Here is a 25474-nt window from a genome sequence, read left to right as displayed (position 1 = left end):
TCTACTTTAAAGTCTTATGAAAGACATTGGGGCAGTTTGCAGAAGTGGTGGTTGCCTATACAAATTGCTCCTCTAGATTTCCAGCTGAATGATATCCTACAAATCCATGTGAAGGCTTCGAGAATATTTTAATACTCTCTACCTTGGATATCCATGTCTCCTTGGAGTAATCTGGCAGATGCAGAGGTTTTGGTGTCCAGGTTATTGCAAAGTTTTATTTTGGCCAGACCTTGATTAAACTTTTATTTCCATTATGGGATCTTCTTCTGTTTCTTAGGTCCTTGGGTTCCCACCCTGTTGGGCCTTGGAGACAGTTGACATCAAGTTCTTGACTTTCAATATAGTTTTACTGGTGGTAATAACTTGGGCTTGGTGAATTGGTGATCTGGAAGCTCTTATGGCGAGGGAACCATTTTTGTCTTTTTTGATGATGGGGTGGTTCTTTGTTTGGATTCTTCATTTGTTCCCCAAGTTGTTACCCAGTTTCATAACGCCCAGGAGGTTTATCTTCCAACCTTAGAATTGAAAAGGTGTTCTGATTCAAATGTTCAGTGGTGCCTCTTCGATGTTAAGAGGGCACTTTTGGTTTATCTGGATAGGACACGGTCTTATCGCAAGATGGACTCTTTGTTTTTGTCTTTTGGGTCCCCGTCTAAATGTGATATGGCTTTCTCTTCATTCATCAGTAGGTGAATTAAGCAATTGATTTCTCTGATGTTGTTTGTCTGAGTCTCCTCCCCGAGTTGGAATTCAGGGTAGATTCACCAAGGGAGTTGCTGCTTCCTGGGCTGAATTGAAGGGAGTTTCCCTTTCAGAGATCTGTTAGGCAGGTACTTGGGTGACTCCGAAGACTTTTGCAAATCATTATCGCTTACAGACATTTTAGTGTGGTTATGATCATCTTGGGAGTTTTGCAGTCCACTGTTTCTTACCTTCTTACTTTTCTGAATAAATGAGGTGTTACATTCTTATAGTGGTCTCTATGTTAGTCTTTTTTTCTCTTTGACTGCCATATGAATGCAAGACAGCACAGCTTGGGTCCCTCATTAGTGATGATGGGGGCCAGGACAGATGGACCTGGGTGTAATGTCTCATTACTTACAGGTGTTCTTCATTACTCCTGGTCCTAATGTCCTCATCCCATCAATCACTCCTCTCCCTCACTTCCTCCTTCCCAGGATTACTGGCCTTCATATTGATGGCTTGGTAGTTCAGACTGAATTCTGTGTAGGTATCGCCTATATAGGTCCCAGAAGGAGGGGAAGGGGCAATATCTATGGGCATTCCTGTTCTTCTTTAGGGTTGAGCTTACAACAGCACATGAATATGCGCTCTCACTAGCGACACTGTTGTATACAATATAGGGCTTTCATCATGCTCATTGCTATCCCTTTTGTTGTCGTCTGCCACTGTGCTTTGCTGCATTCAAAATAGCCTGCAGAGGCCATGCGTCACTTCCATACCTTTCACAGGTTCAGGGACCAAGAACAAATTTACTACATTTAATTGGTGTCTGTTCACTGATTACGCCTTGATTTAAGTGCTATTTGATTTAAGTGCTATTTTTTTTACACATGATGCTGCTTTCCCCTCCCACCCATCATTTCGTCATGGTACTGTCCTTTATGCCCCACCCCTCCATTCTTGCTTGCCCATACCCCCACCTCCTTGCTTGCCTTCCCTCTCTTCTACCCAAAAATATAAAGCGATATGACACGGAGTCGGCGCTGGGCATGTCATAGCACTTTTTTGATAACTTTACTTTTAGCTATGCTGCGCAGCGACGCTGCTGGACAACATGGCTAAAAGAGATTGGCAAAGCCAATAACTCTCACTTAGTCGTGACCTACTGGCTTTATCAATGCTTGTTTTCTTTCAGTTACTGGAAGATTATGTAAATAACCCAGAATTACAGGATTGTGTGCAGACCACGAGACTCTGCCTTGGTTCCCAAGCTCTAAAGACGGAGCTCTGGAGCCCTCGTCACATTCTTTCCCTTGTGGTATGTCTTGTCGAGCTCTGTCCCACCCCTTGTTCATTACAACTAGAGGTGTGCTCCTCTGCACAAGCAGGAAGGCCACCCTCACAGCCCCTTCCACTGAAATAGTCCCCCGTAGTAGCTGTGCTTATGCAGTCATCCCTTAGCAGACCTCCCTCAATGTTTTACACACCTCTGGTTACCCTAACCAAATACAATGAGTATTGGTAACTAAATGTTATTGAATGAAGTGCATTACAGTTTATTTAGGTCTATTCACGTGGCCTTTATAACCACTCACCAGGCTTACCCGGTGTAGCCTGGTGACGCACTGCATCCCGTGCACGTCATTATCGACATGCTTTTTTGTTTTTGTTTTAAAATAAATTTAAGTTCAAGCCAGAGGGTACGTGATTTTGTTTACTGTTCTTGCAAACAACATGTTGTTCAACAGGATGGGTGTCATTGCCCTGCATTTGCATTCTATTTTCACATGCTTCTATGGGACAATAGGCCACAGTGGGTTAATTTCTACGTCAGGAAAAAACCCACAGCCGTCATGCCCTTAGCCCCAGCCTCTTCCCACATAGCCAACCTAATGCACAACATCCATGTCGCACCTCGGTGAGTGCCAGCTGTGCTGCTCCAGAGAATGGGATCTAGGAAGCTTCAGGAGACACCGGCTCTCCTCGTGGTACCAGGTGTGTGCCAGGCTGGGATGATCTGTTGGGATAGGGGAGGGAGGGCCTCAGCTGTTTGCAGCTTTTTCCTGGCTAGACTACGGCATCCGTTGACAGTGCTGAGACGTCATTTCGGACTTTTGCGGGTGCATTTGGGTCCTATGTATACTGGGCACTTAATTGGAGTGGGGGCACTGGTCTGGGGGGCGGGGGGGGGGTGTTGCTGAGTGAAGCACTGATGCACATTTTAAAAGCACCTTCTGCAGAAGTCATCGTGCGTGCAGCTGTCAGGCAGGAAAAAAAATGTCATGATAACTCTTGTGATTAATGTTCCTGTTAGACAAAGAGACAGATGAGTTTTTTCTAATGGTGGTACGCAGAGCGTTGATATGCCTACTGCAAAAAACAGATCTGTATTTTATATGGACAGCTGAGTGGATTAGTAAAGCCAGCCTTACCAGAGCTTTTTTTTAAATGTAATATATATGAGAGAGGGTCAATGGAGAGATGAGTGGCATTTTGCTGGGTGGTAGTGAGGGAATCCAAAGAGGGTTCATATTTCATATTGGGGGGTGCCAAAAAAGCGTGTACCACCAGGCGACACCAGCGCTAAAGCCAGCCCTGTTTGTACACCAATTGCTCTTCATACAGGGACAATTGTTATAACTAGCCATTTGCTTGTTCTGAACCAGTTGATTTATTGCAGTAGTAGTTGTCCCAATGGAAGAATCTTTTATTCCAGCAGTATTTAGGATTCCTTCACAGTCATACTACTCATGCTGTATTTCAGGTACTGTTTCTTTTTTACTTTTATTTTAAAGCTATATGACGCGGATCACTGACAAAATATTGAAGGTCAAAAAATCGACCTACATAAATATCGGAGCAAGAATATCGATATCAAGAATATCGATATTCTATCTACAACATGGTAAGTACAAAAATATCGAAAACAATATCAATGTCAAAAATATTGTTATTAAAAATATTGTTTTTTTAGCTAAATAATACTTATACATAAAATAAACTAAGTTAAAACTAAATGTATAATGTTTAAGATTAATAACTAATATATATAATTTAACAAAACATTAATTAAAAAATACATATTATATATAATAGCAGTTAACGCCCCAAGATGCATGCAGGCACCACACAGAGAAAAACTGACTCTTGAATACACTGTATTCTGCTGTTCTGGATATCGTGTTCATTAAAATAATAGTGCAAAGCGGTCATAACGTGTTTCAGCCAACACAGTGGCCTTGATCACAAGGTATATATAATATATATACTTACTTAATAACCAGTTTAAATAATTATTTTAATTACTTATAAATTATTTTAAAATATTATAAACTAAAAATACATCCATACACATAAAACTATAACATAAATAAAAATTAAATAATTATGTATAACAAATTAAAGAATTATATTTACTTTTAATATTTTTAAAATTAATTATATACTACATTAACTAAAATGATACAAAAAATATTAAATAGCAGAGGGAATAAAACTACTATTCCAACTCCAAAAAAAACAACAATAAGGAAAATGTTGGATTGCGTAGGGCATACAATTACTATTCCCACTCCAGAGAGTGCAACAGTAGGGAACATGTTGGATAGTGTAGGGGTATACATTACTATTCCCACTCCAGAGAGTGCAACAGTAGGGAAAACATTTGATAGCGGAGGGGTAAAAATTAATATTCTTACTCCAGAGAGTGGAACAATAGGGAAAGTGTTGGATAGTGTATGGGTAAAAATGACTATTGGCACTCCAACAGTAGGGAAAGTGTTGGATAGCTTAGGTGTAAAAATTACTATTCCAACACCAGAGAGTGCAACAGTAGAGAAAACATTGGATAGCGGGAGGGTAAAATTTACTATTCCCACTCCAGTGAGTGAAACAGTAGGGAAAGTGTTGGATAGCGTAGGGGCAAAGATTACTATTCCTACTTCAGTGAATGCAACAGTAGGGAAATTGTTGGATAGCGTAGGGATAAAAATTACTATTCTCACTCCAGTGAGTGCAACAGTAGGGAAAGTGTTGGATAGCATAAGGGTAGAAATTACTACTCCAACTCCAAATAGTGCCACAGTAGGGAAAGCGTTGGATAGCGGGAGAGTAAAACGTACTATTCCCACTCCAGTGAGTGCAACAGTAGGGAAAGTGTTGGATAGCGTAGGAGTAAAAATTACTATTCCCACTCCAGTGAGTGCAACAGTAGGGAAAGTGTTGGATAGTGTAGGGGTAAAAATTACTATTCCCACTAGAAGTTAAAAATAGCATACTTATAAATATATATATTTTTTAAATTAATGAATTAATTATTAAATAACTCTAAACCATTTAGAAATACCAATAAATAATTATTAAAAACATAATTACCAATAAATAATTAACTAAGAATAAATTAATATTAAATACCAATAAATAATAATTAATAATTATGAATTACCAAATAATAAACATTGTACAATAAAATATGTTTAATAACAAAAACATATTAATTATTACAACTTAATTACCAATTAACAAATATCGAACAATTAAATGATTTTTATACCAAAACTAATAATTAATAAACATTATTTGCCAATTAATAATGACGTATTAATATATCAATTAAATTAACCGATAAATAATATGTAATATTATTTGATTACCAATTAATGATAAAACAACAATACATTTATTTTCATAACCAAACAATTATATTTTAAAATAATTACCAATTAATAATTATTGTCCAATAATTTAATTACCAATACCCAACAATAAATGTAATATTTATTTAATTAGATTTCAATTGCTTCCAACACAATTCCCCTATAAATGCACAACACACTCTAATATTAAAATAATACACTTGACATAATTATCAATTAATCAATTAATAAAAATGAATTACCAATTATTAAACATGTATTACCAATTATTAATTAATTAACTATAATACCATTATCAATACCAAATATTTAAAATAAATTATTCCTTAATTACAATTAAATTACTTCCCACCCTATTTCCCTATAAACCCACAACCCGCTACAGAACTTAAACACAAAAAATAATTAAAATTAATTTATAAGACCTAAAAATGTATAACAAATTTAGTATATTTAAATTACTTCCCACCCTATTCCCCTATAAACCGACAACCCGCTACGGTACTAAAAAACAAAGGGGCATATTACCAACAACTAGCGATAATTTTTGTCTCTAACTTGTTTAGAGACAAAAATTATCGCCGCACATCGGCGATTTTTATCGCAGATAAACCTTGCTATTAACAAGGTTTATCGCAAATGCGATAAAAAACAGCCGAAATGCATGAATATCGCTGAAAAGTCAGCGATATTCATGCATTATCGAGCAAATGCTCTTAGCCATGTTATCCACCTCCCATTGGATAACATGGCTAAGAACTGCTCAGAGCAGGTGTTAGCTTTTGGAGATATTTCCGCTTAGCGCGAATATCTCCAAAAGTTGGTAATAGGAGATAGCGATGTTAGCGACTGTTTTCAGTCTCTAACATCTTGGCACGCCCACTTTGCATCTCATTAGTGATAAATATCACTGACATGCAAAGTGGGGCCCAAGATGGTCGCTATCTCCTACTAGCTGTCGCTAACTGGTGTTAGCGACAGCTTGGTAATAGGGAGATAATTTTATCTCCGCTTTCTTGGCTTTTAAAGCCAAAAAAGCGGAGATAAACCCGCTTGATAATATGCCCCAAAGTAACTTAAAAAAACATTATTAGCATATAACAATTGTATACATATATTTTAAAACAAGTAGAACACGTAACAAAACACATATAACAAATACACATTAAATACATAATAAAATACATTACAATTTTATAAACATTGATATTAGTTACATCGATATTAGTAACATCGATATATTTGATATCAATATTACTATCTTCGATTTTACTTACATCAATATAAAAAAATCGATATTACTTACCTTAGGGTCGATATTCTGTCCATCGATATTCTTAACATCGATATTATGTCCCTTCGATATTGTCCCTTCGATATTGTCACCTTGATATTAATGTAGGTCGATATTGATATTAATGTAGGTTGATATTTTATTTTTGATATTTTGACTTCTCACCATATGACATGGTTAATGCTTCCTGCTGCACTATGCTTTTTTATTTCCTTCCCTACCTGCCCCTATCCTGCTTTTCTCCCTCATAACCGTGAGTAGTTGAAGTGGGCGGGATCAGAAGGGCACAGCGTGCCCCTACTTCTTAATATTTAGGCAATCCGTTTCCCTACTTTTCTGTTTTTGGAAATGTGTCCCAGCGAAAGCTTATAGAGAAGGCTCGGCCATTCATGGCCGTTTGGGGATGGGTGGGGTGGGCATAGAAGGAAAAGGACTCTGTCCCTCTTCCTTCTTGTCCAGGAAAGACAAGGACAGTGTCCCCTTCTGCTCTGCCGCTGGCAGCTGCTTCCATCTCTCTCACTTCTTCCTCCTATTGCCTCTCTTTCTGTGTGGCTCCTTCTCTGTTGCTGAAAACTATGACTTTAAGAATCCGCTCTCTTACTCTTTCTTCCCTTTATTTGGTAACCTGTGAAAGGGATACAAAAAAACAAAATAAACCCTTTTGCTGCAAATGTCTGTAATGTATTGAAGACGCTTCTCATAAAGAATTTAGTAGCTCTTTATTTGTAGGTTGAAGATAAGCTGCGGGTACCAAGGGCACAGGAGCACGAAGACCGATAGAGTTCAAACAGGCACAACATAGTTCCGAACTAGAACATGAAGGGATCCAATAGCCTTACTAATTCCAATTTACATAAAAATAGACCCAACAGAGAAGAATTAGTTACATAGCATGCCACAATTTCTTTTTCAGACATTTTTCTATTCCAAAGGGCAGCCTCGGGCGGAGAGAAAAATTCTTCAAAGTACTAAAAATAACTAATAAAGCAAGTCAGAGTGGTCGCAAAGTGGCCAGATTGGTTTCATTCACACCAAAACACATTAGGGCCCCTTTAAAGAGTTTGCCAGTAAAGCACTACTTTTGTTTTGTCGTCTTTCTTTAAACAACGGGGCAAATTTACAAAGAAGTGACAGACCACAGCGTTAGCCTTCTTGGCTTAATGTTGCCCTCCGCTACCTCTGAAATGCAGGGCTGCACTATATTTGCAACAATACGGTACAGCCCTGCGTTTCTTCCTGCGCTGGTGATAATTTCAGCTGCCTATCGCCAACGCAGGCACCCTTGCACCACAATGCATGGGTGCCTGTGTTGCGGCTGAATGATTGTTTGCGTGCAGTAAGGTGTCCTTTCTTGCACATAAACAATCTTAAATGGCGATTTGTAACTTCTATTTTTGCAGCACAAATGGAAGTTGCAACTCGTTATTTTTTAAATGACTTATGTGCAGGAAGGGACACCTTACTCTACATAAACAATCATGCATGGGGTTTTGCTGTTTTTATGTGTGCTGCACAATGCAGCACACATGAAAACAGAAAAAACATGAACTAAAGCATTTCTCCTCTTTGCGCCCTGTTAAGACCACGTTGTTCCTGCTTACATTTCACATGTTTTACTTAATCTTGCATTCCCTAAGAGTAATTGATTTCCCTAAGACACAGGGCAGAGCACACACATCCCGGAGCCCGTGAGGGCAACGGCCGCGCTGCTAATACCACCAGCGCTTTTACTGCCGTGAGGGCAATGGCCGCGCTGACACCTCGGACCACACCTCCCAGCTGACCCAGCTGACCCAGGGGACCAGCGCACCTCTGACGCTCCTGCTGCGCCTGGAGGCGCCATAAGAACATGGTGCCTCGAGCGTTCCCCCGAGTGACACAGGGCATAGCACACACATACAGGACCCGTGAGGGCAATGGCCACGCTGCTGATACCACCGGCGCTTTTCCTGCCGTGAGGGCAACGGGTGCGCTGACACCTCGGACCACACCTCCAAGCTGCTCCAGGGGACCGGCGCACCTCTGAGGCTCCAGCTGCGCCTGGAGGCGCCATAAGAATGCGGTGCTCCGAGCGTCCCCCGAGTGACACAGGGCAGAGCACACACATCCCGGAGGCCGTGAGGGCAACAGCCGCGCTGCTGATACCACCGGCGCTTTTCCTGCTGTGAGGGCAACGGCTGCACTGACACCTCGGACCACACCTCCCAGCTGCCCCAGGGGATCAGTGCACCTCTGACGCTCATGCTGTGCCTGGAGGCGCCGTAAGAACGCGGTACCCCTCCTGCCTCCTGGGACGCACGCGGGCTAAGCCCGGGCAAAGGGTGGGCCGTCTGTGGCCGTCAGGGGCTGAAAGAGGCTGGGCTGGACCACTCCTCTAACTCCTACTCTGAACTACAAAGGTACTGTTGTCACCCGACTTTGACTAATGGGGAAAAGGAAAAGTATGGAGGTTGGGATAGAGGGTGCAAGCGTGCTAGTTAAAAGGAAAAATCCAAGAGGCTTAAGAAAGTTGTAAAGCATGCGGGGGAAAATTGCATAGTGACCTGTATTGATGAACTGATAGAGGACTGTGGAGCTTTACTTACATCTGAACATACATCTGAACATACCCTAATTGGAACACAGGTGGGAGTACTGGGGAAGCGGCTGATGCAGTAAGGAAGTGTAGCAAACAGGGTTTGGTAGTGGTTCCCAAGATGTTCCTAGGGAAAAAACAAATTGACCATAACTGCGATGAAGGCATTGAAAATCCCGGGGTTAACGAGAATGTAGTAGATCCGATTGTACACTGTGTAAACAGGTTTTCTGTATTAGCGAATATTGATTGTTCCGATCCAGTGATCGAGGGCTCTAAAACCCATCCAACTACACGAGATGTCCCACAAGGAGCTAATGAACTAATGCGTGGGGCTTTTTCTGATCCTCCTGCTTCCTTCCTTCCCACTGGGTGTGATAATACTACTTTGCTTAGTGTGGTTGACCAACAATGTAAGCTTATCGAAGGGATGCAAGCCAAGATTGAAGCTTTAACTGCCAAAGTAAATAATGTCACAACTAGCTCTGGCCCATGTCCTGGATGTATGACGTTACAACGCATACTTTTACCACGCATACCATTACAACGCGGTATTTACAACGAATACCGTTACAACGCATAGCGCTTTGAGGTGCTGGATAGTGGTAAGTATAATTTTATATTCCAACTCCAGTCCCCGTGGATACTAGGGAAGGTGTTGGATATAAAATTAAACTTATTCCCTATCCTAGAGCGCCCCCCCCAGCGCAATGCGTTGTAATGGTATGCGTTGTAATGCCTGCGTTGTAATGGTAGTGCGTGGTAAAAAATGCGTGGTAACAGTTGTATACCCCATGTCCTACTTGTTGTTTGGTCAAGAAACAACTAAACGGTGTATCCCCAGATAAACGGAAAGTGATAGCACAGCATACTGTATCTAATCAATCCAGGGATAGGCTGCTGAGACAGAACAGTACTTTATATAGTGAAGTAGTTGGAAAGAGGAACGGGTTATTACAGGCCCCACTTATGAAATCTGCAAAGAATTCTAATGTAAAATCTGGCGAAGAAATCGGTGATTCTAAACCGAGTAATAGATCTAGTATTAGATCCAGCATGCCAAGTATGCCAAGACAACTTGAAAGCACACAAATAGATAGTGTTATTCAACAACCCAGTCCCCACTCGGATGACATGTTGAAAGTCTTTATGGTGAATGTTCCAAAATTGGGCCCTGGGAGGGATATGGAAACAAGTGACTCCCTAACAAACAAACCTATTCATTGGATCAGACATATCAGGGGATGTCTATCTGTGATTAGGGATGACATCTCCCGGGCTCGAAGGCTCACACACAAAGGGAGTAAGACCGATTGTATCGAAATAATTTTTAAAGAGGAATACCTGGCACAAAGCTTGATATTATTAGAATTTAGAAGCTATTCCCCTGATTATTCCCTTATACAAATGAGATCTCCCCCCCCAACAGTGGATGGTCGAAATGGGTAAGCGAGTATCAGAAAGAGGGCAGGGTGGATCGGGCCTGGATACCAACGATTGAATGGCAACTGAGGGTGACGAGCTAGGCCGGCCAGCTAGTACTGCAGTAGAGACCCCAAGTATGCACTCAGTCATTAGTGCAAGGATTTCATGTACATCGGTAACCCCGAGGGTCTTGGAAGGGCACACAATATCTACTCTAGCCTGTCCATCAGCAAATCCAAGCTTAAATGTAAATTCTAATTTGTTAAATGGGCTCGGAAAATCTGGTCTTATCGTGTCATGGAATATCGCTGGCTTGAGTACCAAGATTCAAAGCCCGGAATGGACTTTGTTTATTAATTTGCATTATATATGTATATTTCAAGAAACTTGGTTACTTGAACCCCAGAATCTCACTGGGTTTTTAAACTATAGTGTACCCGCAGAAAAAAGTGAAAGAGGTCGGCCATCTGGAGGTTTAACAATCTGGATAAGGCAGGGTCTAGGAACCACTGTAAAAGTGCTTCCAACAAATCATAAAGACATACAGATTGTAACACTTACCTTCAATCAGGCCAAATCTGTAGATATTTATAATGTGTACGCTAGAAGTACAGGGGGAAAGAAATCTGGAACATTTATCGCTCTCGAGGAGCTTATAGATAGATATTCTGCCCAATCTCACATAACTGTAGCAGGAGATTTTAACGCAACTTTTGAACCCCTGTTAAGTGGCAATTGGAACTTCATAGAGGAACAAGATAAATAGTGGAGTGTCCTTAAATTAGAGTTGGAGCCAGTAAAGAAATGGACGGAACTGGCGATTCAAATTAATTCATTTTATCTAAACAAAGGGTTAGGGGCGGCCAATGGCAGGACTCCAAAAGACAAGGAGGGTGCTGTCACTTTTAAAAGTGGACCTAGAGAAAGTAGAATTGACTACATATTAGTCAATCTTGAAATGTGGAACCACCTAGAGGATATGGAGGTCATGGACCGTATCGAGAGTGATCACAACCCACTGTGCATGGCCCTGACCTACTGGGACGCGCCTACGGCTGCGAATTGAGTGAGTGATAAATCCCCCCAATGTATAGTTCTTGCCAATGATATGCGCCATGTAAAATGGCAAAAATTGATTGATTGCCAGGAAAATATTGATTTTATTTCAAGCAAGCTAGAACATGCGACTAGGGAGTTGAGCTCCTTTACCAGTGCTGAAGCCACAGAAATAGACAGAGAAAATGGTACCAGGATACATGAAAGGTTGTTTGCCCAATTAAAAGGATTATTTTTTAGACCACGTAAGCGAAACAAGGATCCAATTGAGAACACTCCTTGCTGGTATACAAAGGAATGTAGAAAAGCACGCCTTGATTTGGGTCAGGCTATAAAATCTGGTTCCAGCATTACTGTACGTCTTGCAAAGGCAGCCTACAAATCTGTAATATTAAAATCCAAGCATGCCTGGGATGAGAAGAAGTGGCATGAGCTCAAAGAAGCTAGTACCACAAAGACCTTTAAACATTTCTGGAGTATACTTAAGTGGGGATGCAAGGGCCAACCTAACAAGCCGCAATACTGGGTACCCCAAGATGATTGGGCGGCTTATTTTAAGCCCCAATATGCTAAAGGCAGGGAACTAAGTATAGATACCAGGGCAGAGGTCATATATGCTCCTTACCTGGAAGATGCTTTTAATATTGGGGATATAGAGTGTGCCCTTGATTCTGTAATATCTGGGAGGGCGCCTGGTATAGATGGCGTTCCTGCTGATATTTTTCTATATGATAGGGAATCCTGGGGGAGGTACATACTTTTGTTGGCAAACATAATAGCAAAAGGAGCACCTATACCTGAATCGTAGAATGGTGTGGAAATTATTTCAGTTTTTTAGAAGGGCGATAAGTCACTTCCTGGTAATTACTGCAGTTTGATCGATACTATTCAGAAGGTCTTCGGTAGATTGGTCCTAAACAAAGTCCAGGATTGGGAGCGTGAAAAGAATATTCTATCACATCTTCAAGCAGGATTTAGAGCTTGTATTAGCACAGTCGACCAAGTATTGCATTTTGCTATGCTTTACTGGAAGACTGTACAATTAGGTGGGGGCAGCTTATATGCTGCCTTCATTGATCTAAGGGCAGCATTCGATCTTGTTCCGTGCTCAAACCTTTGGTTTGTTTTAAATGATATGGGTATGCCTCCTGCCCTCCTTTCTTTAATTATGAAACTCCATGAACACAACTTTGCCCAGATTGGATGGAGTTCAGCTGGAAATATTACCAGCCAGTTTCCAGTAGAAAGGGGGATACGGCAAGGCTGTGTGTTAGCCCCGACCCTGTTTTCCCTTTATATCAGTAATGTGGCCAATGCACTGATTGAAGCAAATATTGATGCCCCGACCCGAGCAGGTGCGAAGGTACCGATTTTAATGTTTGCCGACGATTGTCTCATTATCTCCAAGACCCCAAGTGGATTGCAAAAAGCACTGGGTATTTTCCAAGATTTTTGCACCAATCGTGGTCTGGAAGTAAATGTTTTAAAATCTAAGTTCATGTCTTTTAATCAACATAAATCATATAAGGGCAATGTGTCCATGAATAATTTACCCCTGGAGCAAGTTAAATCATTTAGCTACTTGGTTGTTATCATCCAAAACGACTTGCGGTGGAATGAACAGATAGGCTTGGCAACTCTCAAGCATCAACAATTGGCTGGCACATTGAGTAAAGAGCATGCCAAATCTTTGACAAAACCTGTGGCTCCGGCCATCGCTGTGTACAACGCAAAGGCAGTGAGCGCTGCACTTTATGGTGTAGAGATCTGGGGGTTTGGGAACCTTAATAAGTTGGTATGTTCCGAATATAGGTTCTTATGAACATTTGCTAACCTACCCCAGAACAACCCCAAGGGCCCTGTTTTTTATGATTTGGATATGAGATGAATAGATTTAATTGCTAATTTGCAACCTGTATTGTACTGGAGGCGTTTATGGTCAACCCCCGAACTAAAAATATTTGCTACAGGACTCTTGGATATAATTAAAAGTGATACTTTACACCGAATCAAATGGCTCTCTGAAATTGGTAGGATTCTCAAAGAGCTGGGGCTGGTTGAGCTATGGGAGGACCGGCTTAATGCTATGTTCCCTTCCAAAAAGGAACTCAAAAGCCTATATTGGGATATGATATCTCTAAGAGTTTTCAGAACCACTGCTCCTCTTTCACTGATGGTTTTTTTTTCTGGAATTTAAGGACGAGCCACTTTTTGAGAAATTTTGGGACGATTTAACAAAGCCACTAGATAGAAAGCTCTATTTTCAAATGAGAATTGGCAGTTTACCTATTAGAGCCTTCACATCTAGGTGGTTAAGTGGTGGGAACGCCTCATGTCCATGCTGTCAGGCGCCCCTGGAAACAATAGTTAATGTGCTGTTTGGGTGCTCTGCGTACTCCCCTCCGCGTAAAGCTTGGCTGCGCACAATGTGCAAATTATTGGGCACTAGGAGTGGAGTAGTAGCTATTAGAATCATTCGTACAAGCACTATCCCTTTTGTATACATTGCAGTGGCAACATTTTTAGGATGGTCTTGGATTATTAGGAGCAAAGTGATGAAGGGTTAAGGTTTTTGCATGAGTACTGTAATAATTTGCTGTACATAATGTATTATTACTGCTTTGATTATGAATGTATTCCTTTTAATAGCTGAGATGAATTGTATTTTCACTCGCATGTATTATAATCATTTTTGGTCATGAACTCAAGTTCTTTTTAAAAGCTTAGATTAATTGAATTTTGATCCAGATTTTTATGTATTTCTTATTTCTATCCAATTTTAAGAATGAATTACATCTGTTCTGCTTTTATGACAATTGTCGAATAAAGCCTGCTTGACTGACTGACTGATTTCCCTAAGATGTTATCACTTTTTTTTCAGACAGCATATTACTTGTCTAGTGCATAATTTGAATTGAGTTACATCCAGGTGTTTATAGCGCATCACAACTGGTTTATAGCTGAAGGCAGTACAAGTTTCTCTCAGTGGGGCGGTATGGTGTTCAGTGTGGGAGAGGATGTGGTACTATGGCCAGAGCTGCCGAATTTTAGTCTGGAGACCCAAGTTCAGCCTTCATGACCAGTCCACCAGACCACTCTCCAGAGGCCCAGCTAGACTGTAGAAGCCCGGGTGTCTTAGCACCAGAAGGTGGGCCCTAGCAGTGGCAAGTGTGGGTTATCCTCGAAGGCCTGTCCACCACAATCCATGCTGAAGTTCACCTCCAGTCTTGTGGGCAGGCTTACAAGGCAACACACCTCAGAGTGACAGTGAATTGGTCACTGAGGTCACAGGACCCTTGAAGTGAGTGTGCCTCACCCACTGGTATCTCAATTGGCCTTGTTTCAGCAATAGTAGTGCAACTCACCAGGGATCGGCAATGCAGGATTTTCACGCACACCAAACTAAGTTTGCAAACTTCACGGCCTCTCTGCTCCATGCACAAGCGCTTTTAACATGTGCTGCCTGCTTTGGGGCCAGTATAAATATGTAGCAAGAGAGAACAAGATTATGCCACAGTGTTGATTAAATTATGCAGCAAAAAAAAAGTCTGCAGCATAATGTGGTATATTTTTGATACTTTAATATTTTGACATTTTTAAACATACTTAAAGTCACTGCAAATATTTTGCCTAGTCAGTACCACTGTAACAGGCATATGCAGCAGTGAGAAAGGTTACCAGTCAATCTTTGCAAAGGGCCCTCCACTTCGCAGCAACACAAGTCACATTTTTTTGTAACTTTTGATGCATTTGAGCTTCAAACAATGTATTAGTTAAAATCATTAGATTATGCAGCAGCTGGTGTAATATGTGGCAAATATGGCAGAGACATAATTAGGTGGAAAACATTTGCAAACTGGGATATTTGTCATTCATGTTTGAACTGTTCTTGTTGAAAAAGGGAGAAGTGCTGATGACAGAAACTGCATGGTCGTAGACAAATGGCTCTTCCTTCCACTTTTAAGTGTATTTGGTTCATTCTGTGATTAGAAACGTACCCCACTTTGTGAAAACATTTTAATGTCAGTAATCATATTCAACGTTTAATAAACATGTGTATCCCTTGGATGAATTAAATAATGTAATAAGTTGTAAATGGTCAGTGAAATACCAAACAAATACAAAAAATTGGGATATTTTGCTCTTTCTGCCACATCTCTGACTCCGTGCACTGACCCAGGCCATGAGTTATTCCCGCCCTCTTATTCTCCACTCACAGTTCCCCTACTTTTTCCCCCCACTTGGACCACTGCTCATAACACCCACCCTCCCGTTCCTGTTTCTTTGCCCCTCCCACTTATGGCTTCGTGGTGCTTATTTACATATACTATTCTGTTGCTCACTCCGACCTCCTCCCCCGTTTACTCATCAACATCCTCCCTCCTCACACCTATACACGAGACCTACTGGCTTTGCCAGTGCTTGTTCTGTATAAGAGAGGATAACATCTCATTAGCGATGAGTGGAACGAGAAATCTAGGACGGAGTAATGACGATTATCGGTAAGAAATGAGATATACCGATAATTTTTTTAACATTCTTTTATTGACATCACTGTCAGAATACATTGCAGTATGACAAAGCTCAACAGTTTCAACCTTCCACATTCACTGTCCCTCTTGAACCACTCACCATTCATCTCAGTCTGAGAGTAGATGCCAGTGGGGGAGAAATATCCAAAGAAATGTTCCTCACAAGAAACCAATCAGTAATTCACCATATTTTTGACCCACTTCACACCATGTAGGCTATTTTTCACTGTCGCCCCTTCTGCCTATACACACTTTCTTTGCTGTAGTAAGGGAAAAGGCATTAGCCAACCTCTTCTATTTAGCACGCAGAGGTGTAATACACTGATTGTAATTCTACCTCAAATTAATTTAAACATTGTTTACATGGTGGCTGAGTGCCCATTAATCCGACCGGTACTTCACCGAATGCAAAAAAAAGTCATTAGCCAATTAATCATGGTATTTATAGCACTTCCAAGACCATCTGCTCATGTATTCTCAGGGTGCTCCCTTGAATCTAACCACTCAGGCGCGAGTAAAAGCAACGCCGCGGGAAGAGGTCTCGGTGCGCACGCACTTGTCAACTGGGCGCGAGCGTCTCCTCCGCATTCTGCAAATGGATTTACGTAGCCGAATTCAATGACCCGTGCCATGTTGTAGTGCTAACAAATAATTCTACGGCTTGACAGGAAGCATATTTCCACCCCTCGAACATTAATGAATCTACATGACTAAATTAGGCTGAGGTACTCCATCACCACAAATTGCTGATTCAATAAATCACACCGGAGAAACAGCTGAGTAATTATGGCATGATGTTCGAGGCAATAGGAGCCTCATTTGCATATTAACAGACATTTGTCACAATAATTTCTGTCATGGACTGGTAAATGTTAAACATGATTAATTCCGCTAGCGAGCTAGACTGACTTATCAGATGCATAATGAAACAGACACTTCAAAGGCGAGAAATGCATAGCCTTGCATCAAAGGAAGCATATGGCTCTAATTAGCAGCATTAATTTATTCATGATTTGAGCCCCCCGGAGTATTGGCTGTATGTATTTAAACACTTTACGTAGAAGAGCTTCTTTTCTGTGTTATAGCCTCTAAAGGTTCTACCATGAATGAGAAAAACTGGATTTTTGTGAATAAAGGCGGGTTACGTCGGTTGTTTGTACGAGGAACATGAGAACGAAGAAGAAAGTTCACGTTTCAACTGACTGAGCAGATCTCTTGAATATGGCAATATAGCCTTTCCAATGTACATACTTGTTGTAGGTCATTGCAAACTAATTAAACGTGAATATTTATCTTGGGGAGCAGTATATGTAATTAGATAGGGAATTGTTAGCTAATTCGGATCACTCGTCCAGTCAGAGGTATCAGACGCCCAAAAGAAAAGTCGAAGAATTTTACCAGAAGCATTTGGGATCACAAAACATTTTTTAATGATGCTCTTACATGCTCTTGGTGGTAACTAAGGGGTTCGGCGGTATGCCTGGACCGCCCCGGTCCTGCACCGCCAAATCTGTGTAGGAACCGCCTGCCAGATCAGGAGTTTTCTCCTGGTCTGGCGGGACAGTTCTTTGCCGCTCCCAGGGTGGTGGCACAGCAATGGGAACGCCAAAGGCAGTACCTGTATGATATGGACTTCTGCAGCCCATGCGGTGTAGGTATGGTGAGCATGCAAACAGGGGGTCACATGTTGTGCCCACCTGTGTGCATCTACATGGCGTGAGGGACCAGGAGGCCCTGTAGGGCCCGTTTTGTATCCTCACCGTCACACTTTTCATGGCGGTCTCACCTTCATAAAAAGTGTGGCAGTGAGGAAACTCATAATATGTTTGGCGGGCTGCAGCGGCCAAGCCAGGAAAACTGTGGCCTCAGGACCGCCATGCAACGGCCAGGCAACAGCAGTTCCCTAGCGGTGGTCCTATGACAGCCCGACCGCCTTAGTCGTAATAGGGCGGTCGGGAAATCGCCACTGTGAGTCTGGCGGTCTGTTGATCGCCAGAGTCATAATAAGGCCCTAAGGCATTGTGTTAGCCATGGTAATATAAAAGCATACTTATGGTGGTGGTAATGTGTGACAAAAATATGTGTGCATATTTGTTGTGTTGCATTTCTTTGTGGTAGTGACGTGTTATGTTTTTTTGTGCTGTTGTGCTACATTATTGCACTGTGTTATTGCTGTGTTGTACTCTGGTTGTTGTGTTGTGTTCTACTTTGACTGGTTTATTGTCTAGTGCCTCGTAATGTTTTTGTTATATTATTATACGTTGGGGCATATTATTGAATTGCATTCCATTGTGCTCTTCAATTCTTTCAGAGATGTAAACAAATGCTGCTACATTTCCAGCCAATGGCAAGGGCTGTGTTCTTCACCTCTTATTGAGAGTCTCTATTGAAAGGGAACCCCTTCCAGGAAGTACACTCTGTATCCCAAATGAAACCTGGGTTACATAAAAGATGCCCACTGGAATTAAGTGCCTAACAGCATCAAGAATAAAAGGAACAAAGGCACAATAATCCCCATGGTGCTGGGTCCCAACTGTAGGACAGTTATTGAAAGGCTGCAGTTTTTGGTAGAGGTTTGATCAGGACAGGAGCCGAGTTGGAGCTTGGTAGGATGCAGCAGAGTTGGGGCAGAACTAGGGCAGGGCAGGCAAGTTTAGAGAAGAGCTGGGACAAATCCACAGCTGGACCAGAGTTAGAGCTAGAGTGGTGGAGAAGCAAGGCAGAAGCTTGAGGATGAATGAAGAAACCAACAGCAGGAGAAAGCCAGGTGAGTTCCCCTGATCAGAGGCACTCTATACCAGGGGAGTCAAAATTCAAATTTCCACAGCAGAGACACAAACCTTTCACTTTAATGACACTTCTAGACGTTACATCGCCAGAATTGGTATCACTTATGTATATGTGTATGTATGTTCTTATGTATGTATGTATGTCTATAGTATTTCTAAAGCACAAACTTAGCCAAAAGGCAGCGGAGCGCTGTGCATGGCCAAAAACAAGCATAAAGTCAATAAAGAGCAGGAGAGGAAGAAGGGTTGTAGGCGGTTGATGCAATGTGATCTATTGTTTAATAAATTGGTGAGCTTTCAAATCTTTCCAAAATCGGACCAGCATTGGGGCGGCCTGATGGATATGGCAATTTTTTTCCATTCATAGCTTCAATATACAACATGTTAATATACATGGAATTAAAATTGGCACAGGCACGTCCCAGTAAAACAAGCAAAAGCTAAGGCATTCCTTAAAGAATGAATTGGTTTGATCAGAAAATGTGTCCACTTGAAATCCATGTACACTCATTTAAAAGTGTTATTCACTGTGTCTAGTGTCAATTAGATAACTGAATTACTACTTGGCTTGAACAAACAGCGTTTAACATTAAACTATATTAATTCTCTTTTGAGGGAATTCATGAGAACCAATTGCTGCCAAGTAGATATTTGCCATGTGAGCCTACCCTAGCTTGTTTTCATCAAAGTATTATGGCACATGTAGACTTGCTTTTATTATTGTAAGAATAGGCTAAAAATCGAAGCATGCAAAGTGCTGCTTGTGAAAAGCCAAGACTGGCTAAATATGTCCAACGTGACATGAGACTTGGCACCTGGTAGCAACGCCTGTGAAAAAACACAATATAAAACTATTTAAGCACTATTTCAAGTTTTTTCAGAGTAGCAATGGAATGTTTGTAGAAGGATATCCATATGTATGGCACAAATGGTAAACTTAATTTAGCCTGCCCACCACCTGCGTTCATGGAGCCTTCCCTTAACCTCTTCGCATGCCCATGACGGAACCGCTCCGTCATGAGCACAGCGCAACCGCGGCTCATGACGGAGCGGCTCCGTCATGAGCATGCATGGGGTTAATCACAGCCACTCTCTCTAGGCATCTGGCAGTGGCAAAAAATGCTGATTGATTTAAATTTCCCCGGTTACTTATTGCCCCGGTTATCTACATTACTCCAAGTCCAGTCTTCCTCATCACATTACTTAAATAGTGAGCTTCAGCTCCCCCACAGAACCCCCCAAGCAAAATTAATGCTCCAGCCTTCCCAATCCCTCCCTAAAATAGCTAACCTCCATCACTCCGACTTTATCCATAAGAGGAGGCTCAACCCACCCCACTTCCTCTTCCTCTCTCAAGCCCCACAATACATGAAAAAGAACAAGGGATAGGAAACCCATGTGGCGAGGAACCCTGGACTTGGAGTAATGAAGATTACTGATAAGTAATTGGGGCATTACCTCCTCGTCAGTCTCCCCTGCCATGTTACTTACATAGTGAGCTAATATCAAAGCCATATTCGGCTTTATGATCACCAGAAAAACAACCTAATCAAATTTGCATGTAACTTGTGAGATGTAAATCAAAAAAGAAACACATGACAAATAACACAGCCGTAAGACACTTGTCATACAGTAACTCAACTGCTAGTGTTTGCATTCAACACAGGTGAAGTAAAATCAATGCCTGCCAAGCCTACAACACCACCCGAAAATGTTCCAACAAATATGTGTTGGGAGGCTCATGTGGTGGCATTGCAAATGTCCTCAATAGACACACCCTTAAAGGAAGCTCAAGAAACAGAAAAAATACAAGCAGAGCTCCCCTGTACCCTGGAAGTCGCCACCGAACCTTGAGCCACACAAACTAATAGGACCATCTGTTTAATCCATCTACTGGCGTGGAGTCGTATGGGTTCATCCCATTCCTCACCGGACCAAAGGTGACAAACAAACTGTCCAATTTTTTACATTTCTCCATCTTCTCAAGATATTACATTATCACCCTTTTTACATCCAAAAGTTGTAATCTAGACTCTACCGCTGACTGAGGCTCCAGATTGAAAGCTGGCAAAACCTCTTATCTGGATTAGTTCATCAAGGATTGAATTGGGGCAAAAACAATTGTTCATGAAATAAATCCCTAGGCAACTGGTTGGTCTCAAAAGGATATGAGACCATAAATCTAAGGTGATAGCAATAGACTCAATGTACCACTAGTGCCTTTAAAAAAATCATTTTATCAATAGAAAGAAAATTTTAAATGACTACAAAGCATATTGTTTTTAAGGTTCTGTATAAATAGACATATTAAATACAATGAGAACACAAGAAACAGACAAATCTATTTCAGACCTGGTATGTATGTTTACAATGTCGCATACAGCCGGCACAACTGGATACAACCTCAGGTTACTTAATATGTGGAGGTTTGAATAGTCACACAGAAAATTAATGGCATCACCACATGTACAAACAATACACAGTGAAAGATATACAAAGTTAAACAATACAATATAGTGACTAATAAAATCAATCAGTGATGGTTCTTTGATGTATCTACTAACCGTGGGCAGAGAACTTCGCTCCGCCCGCGGAGTGTGTGTAAATTTGCCTAGTCCGCGTTCCGCGGAGAACGCGGAGCAGACAAATCTCTGCACACTCCATAGCGGAGCGGAGTTGGCAAGCCCCCGCCTCCCACCACCCCTATTAAAAACTGAAAAACAATTAAAATAAATAACTTTAAAGTACATAAAAAACACTTACCTGGGCTGCGGCGTCCCCCGGCTGCCCTCCTCGTCTTCATGGCCGTTTCTAGAAAAACTGGGCATGTGCGCGCACCCGGGAATGCGCAGTTCTCAGGAGAAATGCGCATGTGCGGGCACGTGCGCCTGCTCAGTTTTTTCAGAAACGGCCATGAAGATGAGAAGGGCAGCCCGGGAATGCCGCAGCCGAGGTAAGTGGTTTTGTGTACTTTAAAGTTATTTAATGTAATTGTTTTTCAATTGTTAATGAGGGGTTGGGAGGCGGGTGGCGTAGCAGAGCTGCGCTGAGTTTCACAGAGTTTGTTTCCGGCTCAGTGGCACTCCGCATAGCCCCGCAACGCACACTACACCCAGGGTTAGTATCTACACACTTTTCGACGAACCTGGCGCCTTCATCAGCAAAGCCAATGGAAAATAATGCTAGGACCATGCAAATTACAATCATTCAAAAACTCATCAGCGCAGATCCGTGAAATACATACAACTAATCGAGGCAGTAAGATAACTTCTCTATATGATCATAAATCTATACAGTAGGTTTAGATGTACTCCCAATCGACAAAAGGAACAACAGTGAATAAGGCAGAATCTTTGCTGCATGTAACTGACAATTAGGATAAGGAATCAGAGAAGAACATTCCTAAGCAATAATGACGAGTGAATTTCCCATGATGAAAGCACTGATAATCTTCATTAGATGCCAACATTTGGCAATTCCAACGGGCTGAAAGCCTCAATGGCCACGTTGTCTACGAAGGATAATCTGGTAACACCTTGAGAAAAAGCAGGAACCTCAAAGACTACCCCAACTCCCTAATTCATCTTGCTGTTACAAGGTTCACCAGGAAAACAAAACCACCTTCAGGGTTAAAAACATAATGAAAACCTCATCCAAAGGCTGAAATGGAGAAGCCTGAAGTGCCCTTAATACCAAATATAGATCCTATTCCAGAGTCGGACATAACACCCCAGGACGCCGAAGAAAATAACTTTGCATTGACCTAGAAACTAGAACACCTAAATTATCCAAATGGGGACTTCTGAAGACCCTCAAAGTCACACATTGCGCCCGTAGAATAGACTGAGCCAGATCCAAGGCAAAGTAATCCAACAGGAACCCCATTACTCTTACAGGATCAATCATCCAGAGTCCAAACCTTTTCTAACACACCATCTGGAAACAGCCCGAAGGTGCAATCTCTTCAGAACACCTGCCGGAAGAGGGGGGCCTCAGAGGATAAAGATGGTCTTGAATTGTCAAACAATCCTAAAAGCTAGAGTCCTCAGCAGCGGATACCATGGGCATCTGATCCACCCTGGTACTACCAACAACACATAGGCCTTGTTCTGTTGAATCTTGCACAACACTGTGGTAATCAACGGGATCGGCGAGAATTCATAAAGCAGGTCCCCCATCCACCTGAATGACATTACTTCGGTCAGGCACACCGCTGCACAAGGAATAATTGTACAGAAGCGTGGAAGGAAAGTATTGTCCTTGTCCACAAACAGGTCCACCGTTGGACACCTAAACCTTTTCTGCAACAACTGGAACACCACTTTCATCAAAGAAATTGCACTCATGGGGGAAAACCCTGCACAGATGATCCGTTGCACAATTCTCCCTCCCTTGAAGATACATCACCCTCAGAGTTAGCACAGTGCTCTCTGCCCTGGCTATTACCTCCTGAATCACGAGCCACACGGACTGTATCCTGCAACCCCCCACGCGGTTCAGAAACCCCATCACCACCTGAGTGGCCGTACTTACCAGAACATGGTGCCCAAGGAGGCACGACCCAAACTCTGGAAAGGCCATCTGAACGGCCTAAGTTTCCTAAGTTTTGAAGAGAAACCAGCCTGCAGGAGATCCCTCCTTCCCAGTACAGACAAATATTCCAAGGTTGCCCCTCATTCTAAATTGCTGGCATCTGTGGTCACCCGAGAAGAGTCATCTGATAGATAGACGTCGTCCAACCACCACTCCAAGGCCACTCTGATCTGAGGAGACACCCTCACAGTCATGACGTAATTGTTGGAACATGGGGACCAGTGTGCCAGGAGATGATTGACCAATGGGTACATGAGCAACCCTGCCCATGGAAGGACATTGATCGCAGCTGACATCAACCCCTCCAACCTCAATCAAAGATTTACTGGAGCTTAAACCATATAGAGCAGACAACTAATTTCCCTTCTTAAAGTTATCCTCCTTTCCACCAGAAGAAAAACGCGTCCCTTGATCATGTCCAGGTGACCCCAAATGAAAACCAGATCTTGGGAAGGGACTAGACTAGACTTCCTCCTGTTGATGAGGAAGCCATGGACTTCCAGAATCCTGCATACCTCCTGGATGTGAAGGGTGCCTTTAGAAAGAGAAGAGGCAAAAATCAGCCAGTCTTCCAGATATAGAAACACCTGTATACCCTCCTTATAAACGATCACCACCAAAGATCCCAACATTTTCTTGAAAAACTGCGGCCTGACAATAACCCAAATGGGAGTACCTGGAACTAGTAATGCCCTAAACCCACCAGAACCTGAAAAACCTCTGGGAAGCCGGATGGATTGGCAGGTGGAGATAAGCATTCAAAAGATTCAATTATGCCTCCACCAAGGTGTTAAATTTTACTGTGAGGAATAAATGTGTTGGCTCACTTTAAGTCCAGAACAGGGCTGGATATACCCCTGTAACCGTCTTGCCAGCATGCAGGTTTAAATTGGCAATACAAAAGAAAAGAACACCAGAGCTGCATAGCTGAAGCAATCTTTTTTTGCTCGGGGTCCCAACACATTGTGTTGCGTCGGAGACTGGGAAAACAATAACGGAGTCAGAGTCTGCAAGGCGCAAGAGTCAGACTCCACACATGGGGGCAAAGTCACTCCCATGCAAAAGCCATATCTTCTTTTATATGCGGCAGGACCTCCTTTAACTTCTGCCCCTCTCAAAACACTCAGGCCAGCATGCACATTCATCAGCGCATCAACCTCACATATCTTGCAGTTGCTGGCTGGAGACTTGGCCTTATGTTCTTCAGCAATTCCATGATAGACTCCCTCTTCAGTTGGTAGAACTTTGTAGCTTTCTCCTCACTGAGTCAATGATGGATGTGCGCTGATAGAAAACACGCTCCTTCATCTGTTAGCTTCCCTCTTCCCTCCCCTCATTCAGTAGAGCTTTTGCACCAATCAATTCTGTAAAGAACAATGCATTTGGGCACTTGCGTCGTTTATTAAATCATAGCATAGCGTAATTAAAATCAGCAATGTGGGCTGTGTTACATTTCTCACGATTTATGAAGCCATGCAGGGTCACACACAATAGTCTTGTATGGCCTCATAAATCAAATTTTTGATGTGCATGGCTCTTGCACCACGTTGCATGTTGCAAGAGCGACTTAAAGGGGCTCATAATTATGCCACATAGTGTATTTCTTAATCTGCTGTTATTTGACCTGAAATGCTTTCCAGGTTATTCTGCCAAAACTTTATACTATTTCTCTATTTTTCTCATCAGAACTCTTTATGGGTTCTGGACTGACACCTACAATACCTTCTACATTTATCTCAATCGTAGTTTAGAATAGGGAAGTTTGTCAGTGGAATGCTCTTGTCATATTTGCTTTGTTGATGCTTATTCCGATGACTAAATTGATTCTTTACTACTAAATATCGATTTATTGATTGTTAACATTTACTGAT

The sequence above is a fragment of the Lissotriton vulgaris genome, chromosome 4_1 (genome assembly GCF_964263255.1).
Source record: "Lissotriton vulgaris chromosome 4_1, aLisVul1.2, whole genome shotgun sequence".
Lineage (NCBI taxonomy): Eukaryota > Metazoa > Chordata > Amphibia > Caudata > Salamandridae > Lissotriton > Lissotriton vulgaris.
This window is presented reverse-complemented; position numbering follows the sequence as displayed.